The sequence below is a fragment of the Rousettus aegyptiacus genome, unplaced genomic scaffold, assembly GCF_014176215.1.
Source record: "Rousettus aegyptiacus isolate mRouAeg1 unplaced genomic scaffold, mRouAeg1.p scaffold_m13_p_2, whole genome shotgun sequence".
Lineage (NCBI taxonomy): Eukaryota > Metazoa > Chordata > Mammalia > Chiroptera > Pteropodidae > Rousettus > Rousettus aegyptiacus.
The window spans coordinates 108,754,721-108,772,212 of NW_023416295.1; the positions used below are offsets into that span (position 1 = coordinate 108,754,721).

General features: G+C 40.5%; 1 protein-coding gene across 2 annotated transcripts in view; it reads left to right on the plus strand.

The window, feature by feature from the left end:
- The window catches only part of LIN7A (lin-7 homolog A, crumbs cell polarity complex component), a 115,519-nt gene extending 112,327 nt beyond the window's left edge, over window positions 1-3,192 (plus strand). For both annotated transcript variants that reach the window (XR_001595279.2, XM_016132400.2), the window contains one exon: window positions 2,068-3,192. The gene's annotated coding sequence lies outside the window, so the exon portion shown is untranslated. The remainder of the gene's footprint in view (window positions 1-2,067) is intronic.
- The last annotated feature ends 14,300 nt before the right edge of the window (window positions 3,193-17,492 follow it).

Here is a 17,492-nt window from a genome sequence, read left to right on the forward strand (position 1 = left end):
TAGTCCCCTATTCCTCCTCACAGACACAGTCACATGAGTTTTCCAGAGATCCATTCCCATGCTGCTTAGAGTTGGAGTTATCTAATTCACCCTCACCACTTAACTCTAAAACAGTACCCCATATTTCAGTACTTCACCATCACAGCTGTATTAGTTTTCTATTGCTGCCCTAAAAATTACCACAAATTCTGTGACTTTAAAGAACAAATTTATTATTTCATAATTATGTAGGACAGAAGTTTTTAACACAGTCTCATTGTGTTTTAGGAGGCTTCTAGAGGCTGCTCGCATTCCTTGCCAAGTGGTCCAGCTGTCCATCTTCAAAATCAGTGATGGTGGTTGCATCTTCACACTGCATTGCTCTGACCTCTGCTTCCATTATCACATCTCCTTTCCTGATTCTTTCTTCTTCTCTCGTCCACCTTTCATTGCACTGAGCCCACCTGGACAATTCAGGATAATCTTCTTGTTTTAACATCAGTTGTTTAGCAAACCTAATTCCATCTACAATTTTTATTTCTCTGCACTGTGGAAGCTAACATGTTTATAGGTTCTGAGGATGAGGACATCGACGTATTTGGGGTCCATTATTCTGGCTACCATCATGGCTCATTTAAAAGTTAGCAAAACAATTTGATCAATAAAATGTACACTAATATGGAGGCTCTTATTTATTTTTTAAATCACTAACCTGTTGAATTATAAATCACGGAAATGAAAGAAATAAGGCGAACATTTGTGGTGGATGGTTCTTCCCAATATGTATTTCATTGACCCACATTTCGGGTGCCCATTTCTCCCTCAGCTGCTGGCATGTCCTTTGGGCCTATTCCCCATCTGGATGAGGAGGTCCAAGACTATTAATACATTCTTTTGTTCTGAATTCCCGTGGCACATGTAACTATATGATAGATTAATTCATTAAAAACTCAGCCTCTACATTTCTGTAACTTAATAGCGAGGATACCTATAGGAAGTTATTTAATCGAAGGTTCAGTAGCAATCTCTTGTGGACTTTAAATAAGAAAAAAATGTAAAACTCTTAATAAAATATGTGTCAATTAGTGAGCACTCAACTGTACTACTACTACTACTACTACTACTACTACTACTACTACTAGAAGGGTAGTAGTAGTAGTAGTAGTAGTAGTAGTAGTAGTAGTAGTAGTAGTAGCAGTTATAGTCCTTTTGTAGTTGTTAAAATGTTAATGACAGATGTAATCTGTAGTATCTTGTTTCGTGTCTCTTGAAGAAGCATGATGGCCTCATTCATGACTTTTGATTCCATCCTGTGGGCCCCTAAGGACTTTTAGGCACATCTCTAGAAGGCACGGCAGCTGGAGAGTACGATGCGCCCCCTACATTCATATCAACCAGAGCAATTGTTAAAATCTGTTTTGTATATGGTGCTCTGAATTTATTGGAATAAAAATATCTGCAGCTTTAAAAGTAAAAAATTGAACCTATCTCTCTGAAACCTATCTCTCTGAAAAGAAGTAACTCCATAATGATAGAAGAGTGACAAGTCTCAGGAGAGTGTTTTAAAGAGGCTGTTTCTCCATATCTGACCATATGGGAAGCTGCCTACTCTGTTCTACTCGGTGTCAGGCTGAACTTGTGGGAGAAGAAAGGGGCCTGATATCTGCTTCAGAGAAGGAATATTGGTGACTCCAGCCTGTTAGAGAGGCTTTGATGGCTTGTATGGCAACAAAAGTGCTCCTAACCGCCCTAAGTCATAACATAAAAGTTATCTATTCTTTGCCTTCATGAAGAAAAATAGAGTTATCTGGAATTAGGAGGAAGAAATGTTTTATATTTGAAATGTTTCCAAACTGATGTCCTTTATTTCATTTTAGAGAATAACTGTCTTTTCCATCCTCATTCGATAATTACTTCCTTTGCAAATACCAGTTTTTTTTTTCATATGTAGAAGACTGTGCATGAATGATAGTGCCCAAAATAATCCTTGCCATTCTCACATAGCACATGCTCTTTTGTTATTTTTAGCATATTATAGTTGACAAATGAATACTGATCACTGAATTCTCTTCATTCTTCCCCTTTTAGGTCCTTGAGGAAAAGCTACTTGATCAAACAACTGAGAGTCACAAATTTGAAACCGTGCTTCTGAATCCCAGCATATAGTAAAAAGAAAAGACAACACTGATAATTATACCTGTCAAGAAGCTGTGAACACGTGGTGTATAAATTCTTTACTAAGGCACCTTCTTTCTCTGGGGCTGAACCCCCACTGCTCAAGGCTCTTTACACACACAGACCTTCCATTCACTGCAGTGGGCATTCTCCGTGTGTAAATGGAGAGGTTTTCCAGTCTGCAGACTGAAACAGTATAAGAATAAAGTCCATGACTTTCAGATAAATCACCAGGGCCAGAATTAAGTGAATCTTGGGTCTATAGCTTTTCCAGAGATTACAAACACCTCATTAGGCTGTAGTTCAAACTGCATCAGTTCAATAATGTCACCACTTAAAAGAAACCTACTCATTGCCCTTTGCCCTGACTTCTTCCACATCCACCTTGCTGAGCTGTCTGAATTAGAAATTCCAAATTCAACCTAAATTCCCTTCTTGAAAAACAAATTATTATACTATGTTTATACTCTATTCAGGTTCTCGAAGCAATTGGCTTTTTATTTTCTGTTTCCATGAATTTTATTATGCATTAATAGAGTGGGGCAATTATAGCTCAACTTTTAGTTTGCTGGAAGCAAGGATAGAGAACTCTAGTACTGTAATTTTTTTTTTAATTTAAGTATTGCTTGTATCTATTATTATTAATTCTAACAGAATATAATGTATATTTATTCCACAAAATATATATTATCAGAGTGTATTTGTTACAGACTTAGGTCTTTCCTTACCAATATTATGAATCTGGTAAGAGAATACTAGCAAAGGACCTAGCTTCATAAACCAGTCCTCACATGATATTTATATATAACCCTGCTCTCGATATTTTTTTTAAGTTTTATATTTTTGATTGATAAACTCTGGAGAAATCTAAATCTTTTTATGTACACTGATGTGCTATTATAGAAATCTATTTAAAATTGAAAGCTTAGGGCTTTAAACTAAATTATAATACATGTGCATATATGTACAAATATGTATGTCATACAAAGTTGAGATCAATTTTCCCAAATATAAACAGAGTATTTTTGGCAATCAAAAGTCAAAGTATTATTCCTTTTTAAATTAGGGGTATATAAACCATGATATTAAAATTGTGAATGAAAATATGCTCCTATTTCTAAAGGAAAAAGATACCTACTTCATTATACATTTTCATGTAGGTAAATAGACAATGAGATGTCGTCATCTTTCAGAAAGTATCATTTACTGAAAAACGATCTGCTAGAGCTACCTATACAGATTATAACTTTTGACTTCTAGAACATCGAGCTGCCTAAGTCTGATTTTACTCTACGGGATAAATAGGAAGCAATAATTATTTGGTCACTTAAATACCTTACATACACAAGTGTACCTGAAAAAAAGAGTAAATGTCCAGTTGAAACATTTTAGATAGATCATTAAAACTGAGGCAAGTATTTGAATATCCCCTTTTCTCAAATGCAGAAGTTGATTCCCCAAGATACAATAAATTTCACACTTCAGATAATTCCCCACATTAAAAATTTATAAAGCTCAGTTTAGGAATTGTTTTCTCGCAAACAAAATAAAACCAATCAGAATTACTCAGCACTCTTTTAGTTTGCCCTGTCAGGCAGTCTTATTGTCAATGCCAAGCCTGCCTGCTCTTCACAGCCCATCACCCAGCAGAGGACAAACAGCAAGAAAAGTAGGAGGTTCACCAGTTTCAACAATGTTCTGCTGTAGTAACAGATTCTCATCCTAGAAAACATCATTTTTTTACTAGAGAGAACAAGGGTGAGCACTCCGAATGTTATGTAAAATAGGTTTACAAAAGAGAGAAGCATGACTAAAGGAACAAATGGAGACTACTTGAGTATTATTACTCAATTTGAAGAGATAGTTCTCGGTTTTTATAAGGAATATTTAATAAAACATATATTTTAGTTATCATTTAACAAAGAAGTATTAAAACTATTCAGGCGATGCCACAGATTCTCAGAAAGGGGAATCATTGCACCCTTGTCATGAGAAAATGGTCATTTCAACACATTTTAATACATTGTATAAATTTGGAGCTTAAGGTGAGTATATTTTATTTAGCCGTGTTTGGTTAATGTGAAATTATCATATGTTTTCACATTAGTATAAGTACCATCATAGAATTACAGAACACTTATCAAACGAGCAGATATCTTACACTTGTGTTTTCTAGAAGTCTTTGTATTTATGCTTCATTTGCATAATGTTAAGTGCTAATAAATGGATGTTAGGTCATTTATCACAGTTAAGGGGCAATTCATCACAACTAAGCCATCTAAGGGCAGATTACATGTCATAGTGGTCCTAGATACATGTGACGAGTTAAGTGGTCAGTTTTCTTCAGTAAAACCTAGTTGTTGAAATGTAAGCCTTCCCCTAAAGTTTTAATCATGAGCAACCCCTAAGACTTAGAGATGACCCTTGTGGTTCTCTAAAGGTTTTCTGAAGCCAGGGGGAAAGGGTAAAAAATTACAGCTTGTCTTAATGCTCTTTATTATTAATGACCATATTAGAGCTACTGGCATGTCCAAAACCATATTAGAATAAAGACATTATGTTGCTCTTATAGGAAGCTCAATCTTCATATAACAACTTAGATATTAAAAGTTAGGGGGAAAATCTGTTGTGACTATTCATCAGTGATCCTGGTGAATTTTAGTTCTTTCACTGACTTGACCAGGTTGGTGGCCAGATTTTTCTAAATTCTTTCCTACTATGATTTTGAAGGTAAATATTTGGAGTATATAGTTCAGTAAAAGAATACAAGAACCTTTTCATTGGGTCATTTACATTTCGATTCTGTTGCCTTTGAAATGAAATATCCTCGGGGAGATAATGAGCTTAAATTACAGTTGACTTTGGAAAGAATAACAGACTTTTGCTCTTCCTCTGTCATGTAATCAACAGGGAATTCTCTAGTTATGTGAACTACCACTCTTCTTAAGGGGCATTTTAAGAATTCAAAGCTGTCTCTAAAGAACTTGCCTAAAGATGAGTTGCACCAATTTACAAATGCAGTTTTTAGCTAAAACAAATCAAACTGTTCTGATCTCGGTTTATTTTACTCAGCTGTGCTTATAGGACTCCACGACACTCGAACATTATTTTAAACACTATCAGTATTTGAGGATATGTGAAGAATGACTGAATTTCTCATCTAGCTAGTTTGTGTTTACCATGCAGACACAGCCTGTTAGACCATCTTTAGACAGTGTTGTGAAGTAGAAATCAATACCCTAAAGATTCAGAGAGGCCAACATAAGGAAATATCTCCCCAAACTTTGGATAGTCCTATCCATCTTGATCCTCTCTAGATCACAAACTCCATGAGAAAGGACTGTGACTGTCTCGTGCACTGCCATACCCCTGGCACCTGATATAATGCCTGGCACAATGTAGGAGGTCAATTAATTTTTGTTGAATGAATGAATGACTTAATAGGTGGACAGACAGAATAAATGAATTTCACCTTTAGATAATTTGAAAATTTTCACCTCTTTATACTGATTGGCACTATAACTTCTGTATTTCATAATGAGAACTAGTACTGGCTCTTCATAAATACTTTCTAGATGTATGAATTTGGAATCACTTACTTCAAACACTTCAAGAATTTAAGCACATTTAGATAAAGAATAACGTATGGGATTCAGAGTTTTAAAATGAATAACACTCAATCTTTCTAGGTCTTTATGAAAACTTCTTGAGTTATTTGGCAAGGATAATCCAAACATGGAACTTCATTAAATTTTATAAGATATTATGTTTTTGTTTTTGAAATATAAGAAAAACTGCATCATCAAGAATATTAATATCCCCTTCGATAATAACTTTAACAAAGTTCATAGTAATTGGAGTTACCATCTCTAAATACTCTCTTGCTTTCACAATCACTCTCATATTTGATTCCTAGAATGTACCTGAGCTTAAGATTAATCACTAGGCTAGTAAGACTTTTTCCATGTGTTTATTCATTCCAAAAATATTTATTTTGTACCTAGTATGTGCTAAGTTCTGGAAGTACAATGACAAACAAGACAGACATAGTGCCCCTCATGGAGCTTACTGCGAGGAACTCAACTCTAGCAATAACTAGAGTTTCCTGTCCATCAGGTGCCTTTTCACAGCTGATAGAGGAAAAAAAATCCCTAACCCCATGGAAGTCATAAAAGATGCCCTGAACATATTTATATCAGTTTGCTTTTCTAAACATAGCACTTAAGGATGCTGCTCAATTTATCCATACATGATAGTTATACCCCAGTGAAGTAATTTATATGTAACTAACATCTAGTTCTTACTGGGTTCTACTGTGCTCAGTACTTTCATAAACTGTCTCATTGACTCTTCAACAACTCTATCTAGTAGGTTCCATTTTATAGAAAAGAAAACTGAAGCACAGATATGTGCCTTGTTCAAGGTCACACAGCTAGCATATGGAACTAGGATTCGAACCCATGCATTGTAACACAAGAGCTCATGTGTCTAACCATTATCTGTGGCTTGGGGGAAATCATTACATTAACATAAATGAGTCATTAAAATAAATGAGTCCCTCTATATAAAAAAACTTTGAAATTATAAAGTAGTACACAGAAAGATAATAGTAAAGGATTAACAGTCAATAAACTGCCTTAGTGGCAAAAACAGTGAGAATGCAGTCTTACATTATAGCTTACTCTTAAGAATATGTGAGGGACATAGATAAAAGTACAGATCCAGAACATTTCTGACATGTGAGATATTTCAATGACTTTTCAGAATTTGCTGTTCGGCACTGTGTCTATTTGGTGCTACAAAAACAAACAAAAAAATTAAAAGAAACAAAATCCCTTGCTGTAAGGGCTTATAATACACAGTGTGGAGATGAACCAAGGATAGTTTACATTTACGGGGAAAGGTTGGGCAGTAGTATTTTCTCACCATTGCATGTGATCATGTCTTTCCAATTGTTTTCAATCTTTTTCTGAAAGAGCTGCAAAATTGTGCAGTGGTTCAACTTGACCAAAGTGGTATTATGCTGCTGGGAAGTAAAAGTATTAAACACCAAGCTGGAAGTATTGTCTTGATTATCAAATGACTAAGTTCTTTTAAAGCGTGGACATGAAGGGATTTTTGTATGTTGAAGGCACCTGAATATTTGGATACCAAATTCCTTGTGTTTCTCCATTCCAAACCACACAATGGAGTCTTACTATTAAGGAGTTAGCCAACATACAAGGCGAAAATTGAGATTAGTCTACCACAATCAGGTAGATCAGTGTCTACACTTTCGAAGGCTGACAGCCCTGGGAACAGTAAACTCCTGGCTCCCATCTCATGCACTCACAAAGAGGAATACATGCATTATTTAAATTTGTTCTCGCTCTGCCCCTCTCAGTTAAATGGGCATGCGATGCAACTTAAATTCTGTTTTATATCGGTAGAAGCAAGGAGTCTTCTTAAGCAAACTTTTAATTTTCTCATTATTTCCTACAACCAAATTTTCAGTTCCTTCTAAACAATATTTGGGGAAGTTTAGCTTTACATGTAATACACCAGTGGGGAAATTCAAATGCCTTATGTCCCAGATCATATTCGTTAACTCTCTTTAACTCTCTTTTGATGCCTTTCTTTCTTACCAATTTCTATACAAATGTAGTCATCTTTCTCACTTGCTGTCCCACCCGCGGGACTGGTTATTTGGTGGGAGAACCGAGGAGAACCCAACCTAAAGAAAAGAGGGGTAACACGGACGAGAGAAAAGAGTGGAGGCAAGACAGTGTTCTGATCAAGCCTCAAATTTTATTCTGAGCAGCAGTTGCTTTTATACAGGAAATAAGAGAAAGGGGTAGGGCTGATTAGGGAAAGAGGAGTATATGGCATGATCTGATTGGCCAGCTGGTATCAGCGTCGTTCTGTCCTGCGGGTATTGCGGCTTCCTGTTGCTTAGTTAGAAGGTGCTGAGTGACTTATGCAAAAAGAAGAACAAGTTCTTTCCGGCTACGTGACCTTCCTGGTAATTTATAATGGCGGACCTCTAGTCTTAAGATGGCTCCTGACATCTCCCCCTTTTTTATTTCTTAAAATGCCAAAGCCTTTTTTGCTGAGGCGCAGATAGACTGTGCCTGTCTTAGGCGACCCCTCACCAGTCTGGGCCTTACCCGTCATCGGCACATGAAAGTCATGCAATCATGCCCTGTCTTAGGTTGGTCCCAGCCCTGAGGGATTCTTACCCGTCTTTGACTACCAGCCTCTGCGTCTTGGGGGTGAGCTTTAACCGAGTGAGGGAGCAGTGGCCTGACTCCTCCCGAAGGCTGGGAGTGGCAGAGTGATGTCAGCTAACCTCTAGGTAGCCAGGCATGCTCTCAGGGAATTCTGGAGCAGGTCAGGTAAGGACCTTCCCTTGCACTATTAGACGTTGCACTCAGCTCGGTGCCCAGGCCTCTTGTTTTATATCGGAAGAGGCGGGCCTGTCTCCAGTTACCAGGCCGTCCCCGAAGGGCGGGAGCTAGGTCCTACGGATAAAGCGCCATATTCTGCTATACCAGGGAAGGTTTATTTCTTCATCGAGGAGGGAGAACTGCAGACCAGCAGGCGCGGTGGGCGGTTCTTGATTGTAGCTGTCAACCGGCTCCTGGGAGGCAAGGCGATGGTAATGGACTTCTAACGGTCTTTTGATTGCATTGTCAACCTGGTCTTTGATAAAGGTTGTAAGACGATTAAATGCCCAAGGCCCAAATGAGATTAGTAAGAAAATGCCTACAAGAGGTCCTAAAAGGCTAGGTAGCAAGGTGGTAAGCCAAGGGGAGGCAGATGGTTCAATGTGGCCAGCATCTAACTGTTCCTGCACTAACTGTGTGGCCGCTGAAAGTTTATGACGGGGCAAGGGCCATTGATCGATCCAGACAGGGTGGTTGCTCTTCCACGTGATTTTATCTGCCTGGAGTGCAGGGGGAGCAACGGCCCTCACGAAAAATTTTTGATGTCGTACCCTAAGCCTGTCCGTGGGGCCCTGTGTTCGGCCTCTATGGGAACGGTAATACCCTGATTATTTTTTCCAAGGCCCTTGCCCGGGATGAACCCTTGGTTTAGCATTTGGTGAGTAACGGTAGCTGAGGGACTGAACATTAAAACTCCCATCTGGCTCAATATGTCGCGACCCCACAGATTCACGGGAAGCCCAGGGACAATAAAGGGGCGGACCTGACCAGTGTTTCCATCAGGGTCTTCCCAGGTGAGAAGTTGAGAGCTTTGTAAGGTGTTTTGAGAGTGTCCTATGCCTTGAAGATGAGTAAGAGAGGGCTGGCAAGGCCAGGAGGAAGGCCAGGAGGCCTTTGCAAGCACTGTAGAGTCAGCGCCCGTGTCAAGGATGCCTTTGAATTTTTTGCCATTGATTTTGAGTGTGAGGTATGGGCGTTCTCGAGAAAGTTGTTGGATCCAAAAAATATCAGAGGAACCAGGCGTAGACGCCCCTCGGGAAGGCCCTAGGGAAGGATTAGATGTGTCGAGGGGTAGGGGTAGAGCCTGAGCAAGGCGTTGACCTTGGTGTATATAAAGTGGGCCTCTGGAGCTACTGGCTAATATCTTTATCTCCCCGGAATAATCACTGTCAACAATAGAGGGAAAAATGGTGATGCCCTGCAAGGTAGAGGAGGCCCTTCCAAGGATAAGAAAAAATGTTTTAGGGGGAGGGGGCCCAAAAACGCCTGTGGGGATCACCTGAGTCCCGCTATCGGGCTCTAATATGATGTCGGAGGAGGCACAGAGGTCCAGTCCTGCGCTTCCTGGGGTGGCCCTGTAAAGGGAATGGACTGATTTTGGGGAAAGGTGGGTAGGGGCTGAGTTTGTTCTATCTGGCTGTTCCCCGAGGCCCTGAGAAAAGGGATTGGCTGAGGGGCCCGGGGCTGGCCCCTCTGCCCGTTTCCCTGCTGGCGAGTGATGGGGTTACCTTACCGAGTATGTCGGTGGTGGAGCGGCAGTCTCTAGCCCAGTGTCGGCCCTTTTTGCAAATAGGGCAAGGTGTCGAGGGAGGAGAAGGTCCTTTATTATAAGGGGCCTGAACCCTGGGTTTGTCATGGGAACCGTGGCATTGACGGGCAAAGTGCCCTGGCTGACCGCATTTGAAACAATTTTTTTTGTTGGCCAGGGTTGGCCTGGATTGCAGCACCAACCGCTAGATGAATGGCCTGAGATACCTTGGAAGTAAATGGATCAACGTCTCGGCACAAGCGAAGCATTTCATCGAGCGTCTTGTCCCGGGTCTTACCCCTGAGGACGGCTCGGCAGGAGGCGTTAGCATTTTCAAAAGCCAATTGTTTGACTAACCTGTCATTAGCGGCGTCGCTTCCTAGAGCGCGCTCAGCAGCCTCTAGAAGGCGACTGACAAATTCACTGTAATCTTCCTGGGGACCTTGGATAACCTTGGTGAGTGGTGTGGTGGGGGTGCCAGAACTAGGAAGAGTTCTCCAGGCCCCAAGAGCGGCATTATGTGTCTGAGAAAGGAGTCCAATAGGGAGATTTCGTTGTCGCTCTTCAGTGGCATATGTCCCCTGACCAGTAAGTTTTTCAAAGGTCCAAGAATGAGAGCGGGGATTTTTAAGATTATTAGCGGCTATAGTCTGGCAGCGGTCACAGAAATCAGCCCGCCAAGTTAGATATTGGCCACGGGTGAGGACAGCCTGGACTATGCGGAGCCATTCACAAGGGAGAAGGTGTCCCCCTCGAGACAGTGTTTCGAGGACAGATAAGGTGTAAGGAGCATTAGGTCCATAAGTCCTGACAGCTGTATTTAGTTCTTTTAAGTTTTTGAACTGTAATTTATGGAACTCTCTACGCTCCGGGGCGGGGGGAGGGAGTTCATCGTCACTGCTTTCTTCTTCATCATTATTGTCAGCAGTGTCCTCTCCACCTTCAGGGGCATCAGGGGGATCAGCGGTGTTAGAGGTGGGAGATTCAGGTCGTTGGGATCGGGTGATGACAGGGAAGGTGAGGGTTTTTGGTTTGGGGTTTTTGGAGGGTTTTATGGGCAAGCGTTGGGCGGTAAGGACAGTCTCTTGTAAAGCAGCCTGAAGGGAGGCTAGTTTGTTCTCTATCTCGGCCATCTGTGCAGCAAGCTTATCTTTGGTTTGTGAAAGGTTGTTGCCGTTGGAGGCGGGGAATGGCAGAACAGGCGCACAGAACTGTGGATTGTAGGGTGGGAGCCAAGTAGAAGGCCAATCTGGGTTATGATATCGTACGGCCTCATCTTCTAAGGTGGCGGCATCACCAGGATCTAAGGGGTCATTGAGTGGTCTTTTAGTTAGTAAGGGATTGGTAAGAGGACTTTTAGGAGAAGGGGGATGTTCTGTGGGCAAAGAAGGGTATATACCTTTAGTTGGAGAGGGATCGCTCATGTCTATAACGACTGAGGGACATCTAGAGGGGGGCTTCTCAGTGGGAAGAGAAGCAACGGATGCTGAGCGAGACAGCGGTTTAAGGCAGTACTCCGCTACTGACAAGAGTTGTCGTTTTTCGGGGTCATCGGAGGCGGTTTCTACAATATCTCGAATTAGTCCCCAATAAGAGAAAGCAGAGACGGGGACGGCATCAGGGCCTTCCTTTTGTAACTTATCGTTTAAGTCTCTGCCTACCTTTTGCCATTTTTTTGGATGGATTTCGGGGCCATTTACTATGAACCAGGGACAGACTTCATCAATGAAGAGAAAAAATTTGACTAAATCCTTCTTTTTTACTCGGATTCCTCGTTCCTTGAATGAGCATTTTAAGTCTTTTATGAATAGTGCTTCTCTGGACAAGGTTTGTCCCATCTTTTTGTTTTATTTATCTAAAAAGAAAGAGGGATAGGAACTGAGGAAGTGAACATAGGTATCAAGGCAAAAAGGAGGAGAAGGGAACTTAACTTCTCTCCCGCGTGGGCAGCCGGTTAGTACAATCCGCTAACACGGACCCCCTGGGGTGCGATGCCTACGGACGTCCCGCCGGCTGTGCCTTTGGGCATAGACAAGGCTCTTTTACAGAGGCGCCAGAGGAGGGATTATATCAGAGGTCTCGACGTGGGCAGTCGGTTGGTACAATCCGCCAACACGGCTTCTCAAGAGGCGAATCGCAGACCTACAGCTCTCTCCAGGGCGGAGGGAGAGGTCTACGACCGGGATGCCCTCTGAGTGGACGACTTCTGCCTTAAAGTCGACTGACACACTGTATTTTCCCAACTCAGAAAAAGCAGCCTCTAACCTCAGGGGTGGACGGCTTGTGCCGAGAAGCGGGCTAGAGAGAAAGGTCCCAAATCCTTTGAAAAAAAAAAAAGGAAAAGACAAGAGGACCTAGAGAAGACAGAGGGAGTTATACTCAACTCTTTTCCCCGTTTAAAATTTGTTACTTATGATCCTAGCAGTCCGTGTTGAAACTAAACTAAGGCGGATGAACACTCACCGAAGACGGCGATCTCCGGTGAGCCGAAGACGAGGACCTTCCATGAGCGGTGAAAGGCAGTCTTCTCTGAAAAACTTCTCCTTAACGAGCTGCAGCCTCTGTTATTTCGTAGTCCGCCTGGGTAAGGGTTCTGCACTCGGGCCCCACGTTGGGCGCCACTTGTCCCGCCCGCGGGACCGGTTATTTGGTGGGAGAACCGAGGAGAACCCAACCTAAAGAAAAGAGGGGTAACACGGACGAGAGAAAAGAGTGGAGGCAAGACAGTGTTCTGATCAAGCCTCAAATTTTATTCTGAGCAGCAGTTGCTTTTATACAGGAAATAAGAGAAAGGGGTAGGGCTGATTAGGGAAAGAGGAGTATATGGCATGATCTGATTGGCCAGCTGGCATCAGCGTCGTTCTGTCCTGCGGGTATTGCGGCTTCCTGTTGCTTAGTTAGAAGGTGCTGAGTGACTTATGCAAAAAGAAGAACAAGTTCTTTCCGGCTACGTGACCTTCCTGGTAATTTATAATGGCGGACCTCTAGTCTTAAGATGGCTCCTGACAACTTGCCATTCGTATCAGTTCTTAGATTCTTTACATTTTGCCTTGTCCCTTAAAACTGTCTTCTCTTACCCATTCTCACTATTCCTACCTATGCAAAGAATGTTAGTACTTTTTTACTAGGAGTTTTGTGAGCTTTTTACTTTTCTCAGTTATGGCGTCTCTCCAATTTTTCCTATATATTAATATATATTAATACTAGATAAATCTCCTTGGAGCTATTCCTTTGCTCAAAATCCTTCAAGAGGTTTCTCTCTCTCTCTCTCTCTCTCTCTCTCTCTCTCCCGCTTCTTTCCTCACTCCTCACTCCCTCCTCCCTCTCTCTTTCAGACACACACACACACACACACACACAATTTCTTAGTATCCTCTGAACCAAAATATGGTGTTGGGGTAGAGGGACGTGATAGTGCTCTTCCATCCACAAATAAAAGATATAGAACATGAAACATGGTAATATTAAAATCTGGTACACGGGCTGTGAAATAGAAGTCGTGGGTCCATAACACTAAAAAATGTCACCAATTTTTCTTCAGTATGAAAATAAATACAAAGACTAGCAGTTCTATGGTGAAGATATCTACCAGGACTCTATCAGATTATGACCCACCAATTCCAAAGTATTTTCTTGGGGTGTGAGGTGTGGGGGGGGGGGCGGGGAGATAGGCCAACATGCTAACATTAGGAAGAGATGTGGTTTGAGATGTATATTTTTTACTACATAGCATTGCTTTTTTTTTTAGCCTTCTATTGTATTTTTCAGTCCAAGTTGACCACTTACCTATTTCTGGAAATTATTCCAAACTTTCCTTCCCATGAGGTTTTGGTTATTTCTGAAACTCCTCTTTCCTGTTCCTCACTATGCCTGAAAATCTTTAACTTGTAAGGCCCATTTTAAATGGCCCCAATTCCAACATTTCCCCTATTTTTCCAGGCCTAATGTTATCTATTCTGTCATCAAATCCCATTGTGATGGTTGTACCCGCTCTTTAGCTCTTTTCTTAGCTTGTCTTACAGTATACCAGTTTGTGTCTTTATCACCTTAATTTCCACCACGGTTAGTAATTATGCATGGCATGAGTGCTTAATATTTCTTAAAAGGAATTAACTTTTACTTGTCAACTTCACAGAATGGTTTCTAGATTATGTGGGGATCCATCTCAGTTCTCTAGAAATAGCTCACCCATTAAGTTCATCTGAATTAAGAACTCAACACCAGATACTTTTAAAGGAGAAAATAGCCTTAATTATTGACTATTTTGATTTTTTAAAAAATGTAAAGATAAAAGTGGTAATCCATATCTCATATTTCCTAGGTTTTTCTGATCCGACTTTTGTTCTGAGGATGAATATGGAAATTGATGTACATATTTTAGATGACAACCACCCCATAATACTACTTCTGATTTTACTTCAGCCCTGTATTAATGGCCCTGCCGATAGCTGCTGTCGATAAAAATTTAGACCTTCTACTCTTTATAAGTCCTCCTCTACCCCAAGCCCTTCAAGCTTTTACATCAGGAACGAGGGATTGGCAGACTAATCACTATTTCAATTGCTTTAGCTTATATAGGAAAATAAAATTTAATAGAAATGAAAACATTTCTCCAGCCTTTGTCACACATTGTGTTGTATTGTGTGATCAAAACAAAGCTTTATCTGAGTATGACATTTATATACAAAACGTAGTTAACATCTAACTTAAACATGATATTAATTAGTTCTTTTTACTTCCCACAAGGATAGAAAACAGTGTTACAAAGAAAAATTTCCGCACATAAACTGACCTGCACATTTTTTTTTTGTCATTTTTTAACTTGGAAGAATTACAAACCAAACTTCAAGAAATATCCTACACAAACATGACATAGTTTTGAAGAGTTAAATTGCTGCCCATCCAAGAAAACTTGCTTCCTGTGGGCATTTGTTTATTGACTGCATTGTTGTATCTAAAAGGGCTGTAAGAGTGAGAGGCTGACTAGCTACCACAGAAGGAGACCCAAGGAGGGTCTATACCTGGATTTTTTTAGTACAACTTTCCAGCATCTGGACCTCAGCTTTACAGATCCAGGCTCAATTGTTTGTTTGCTGTTTGTTTGTTTTTCCTTAGAAATCCAGGAACGGTCTCAGTTAACACCTGTTTTCTCAGAATGATTATTAATAGCAGTCCTTTTAACTCTCAGAAGTGTCTCAATTTAGACGCTGACAGTGTCAACCTAACTAGAAGTGATAAAGCATTGAGATGATGGTTCACATTAACCTTCTTGAATTCACAAGATAATTGGAAGGAGTTTTTGTTGTTGCAAATAACCAAAATAAGACTTAATAGAACTTGAGGCCAAAAAAAAAAAAAAATTATCTATCATCGAAGTGGGCCAGATCCAAAGTCTTAATGTTGATACAATTCTCACCTCTTTTACTTCTCTTTCTTTCTTAGCTCCACTTGTCTCTCCTTTTTTTGTTTCTGGCCCTTGTTCTTTCTGTTATAGTCATTGTCTCTCCCTTGTCTGTCCCTCTCTCTCCTAGTCCCTTGTGGCACCAGATCTATATCTTTAGAGTTCTTAACCTAAGGGGTTAAGAACCTAAGGGGACAACTAGACTTTTTTCCTCAGAGTCTGTGTAATACAGACAGACCCTGAATGGCCACATTTGACACTGGTGCTCACCTCTTGAGGCAAATCACTATGAAAAAAGTGACATAATTGCCTATGCGTGGGTCACAGTCTCATGCCTACTGAGTGTAGGGAAACCAAGGTGAATAGCTCACTAACAGTTCTACTACAAGGCAAGCTAAAGAAATAACTACAAAAGGAATACAAATATCAAAATGGGGCTCGATTACAAGTGACATAACACATCTGAAGAAATTTAAAAATCTTGAAGAGATACCAATTAAAATGGCTGTTAAAAGTTAAGTAGGATTTGACAGATATGGAAAGAGTCTAGAATAGCATCAAGATAGACATTGATTAGAGGAGGGCACTCTCGTAAATCTTGGATTAAAACAAGAATCATTTCTTAAATTCTTAATTCTGAAGCTCACCAATTTAGGCTAGGCTCAGACAGGTAATTCTTGTGGGTTTGTCTAGATGGGCTACTCCATGAGTCCACAATTAGTTGCATATCAGCTCAGCAGGTGAGCTTCCAGGGTTAGCTCATGTCCAAGTGAGGTATCTCAGTAATCCTCCACATGATCTCTCATCCTCCAGTAGGTTAGTTTGGGCTTGTTCTCATGGCAAAATAAAGAATTCGAGAGAAAGCAGAAGTTCATCAAGCCTTTTAAGAGTCAGGTTCAGAGCGAGGCAATGCCACTTTCATCACATTCTATTGACCACAGCAAGTCACGAGGACAGCCCAGATTCAAGATTGGGGAAATAGTCTCTACCTTTTGATGGGAGAATTCATTGCAAAGGGTATGGATACACGAAGGGACAGAAAATTGCACTTTTTTTTTTTTTTTTTTACAGTCAATCTATAACAGTGCATTTACTGAAATAAGTCGATTGGGAAAGCATCCTGGGAAGGCAAAGTTATAGTTAACAGATAACTTTTATTAAGTGTTTACTGTGCTAAGCACTGTTCTAAGAGTTTCACGTATATTAACACATTTTAATTCTTGCAATATCCTTCAGTCAAAAAAATAGAAGACCTTCATGTGGAAGTCTGGATGTGGCTTATTATTAGAAAAGGAAACATAGCTGAGTTGAGGGTCAGGAACTCCTTGAATTCTGGGCTGCTGTCTGTCATCAGAGGCCAAACTATTCTGCATAGTTGCTGCATAGGTTTTCAGTTCCCTTGTATAATGTGACAGCTGGGAGCATGGTGTATTAGTCTGCATTCTCCAGATAAAATACCGATAGGAAAGATAGAAAGAAGAGGAAATTTATTATAAGAATTAATGCATGTGACAATGGAGACTAAAAAGTCCCACGATCTGCCATCTGCAAACTGGAAATCCAGAAAAAACAGTAGTATAATTCAGTCCAAGACTGAAAGCCTCCAGGCTTCCCTGGAACCAAGAGTACCTATATCAGAAGGAAGAAGAAGATGGGTGTCCCAGCTCAAACAAAGATCAAATTTACCCTTCCTCTGCTTTTTTATTTTGTTCAGGCCCTTACTGGATTGAATAATGTCCACCTGCATTGGTGAGAGTGATATTTACCCTGTCTACCAATTCACATGCTAATCCCTCCTAGAAACACCCTCACAGACACACCCAGAAATAACATTTACCAGGTATCTGGGCAACTCTTAGCTCAGTCAAGTTGACACATAAGATTAACCATAGCAGATGGTGTTAACCTTTTTCTCTCAAACAGAATGCAATAATCTACTGAAGAAGATATTATAGAAGGTAGAGAATAATTTTTTTTTTTCTAT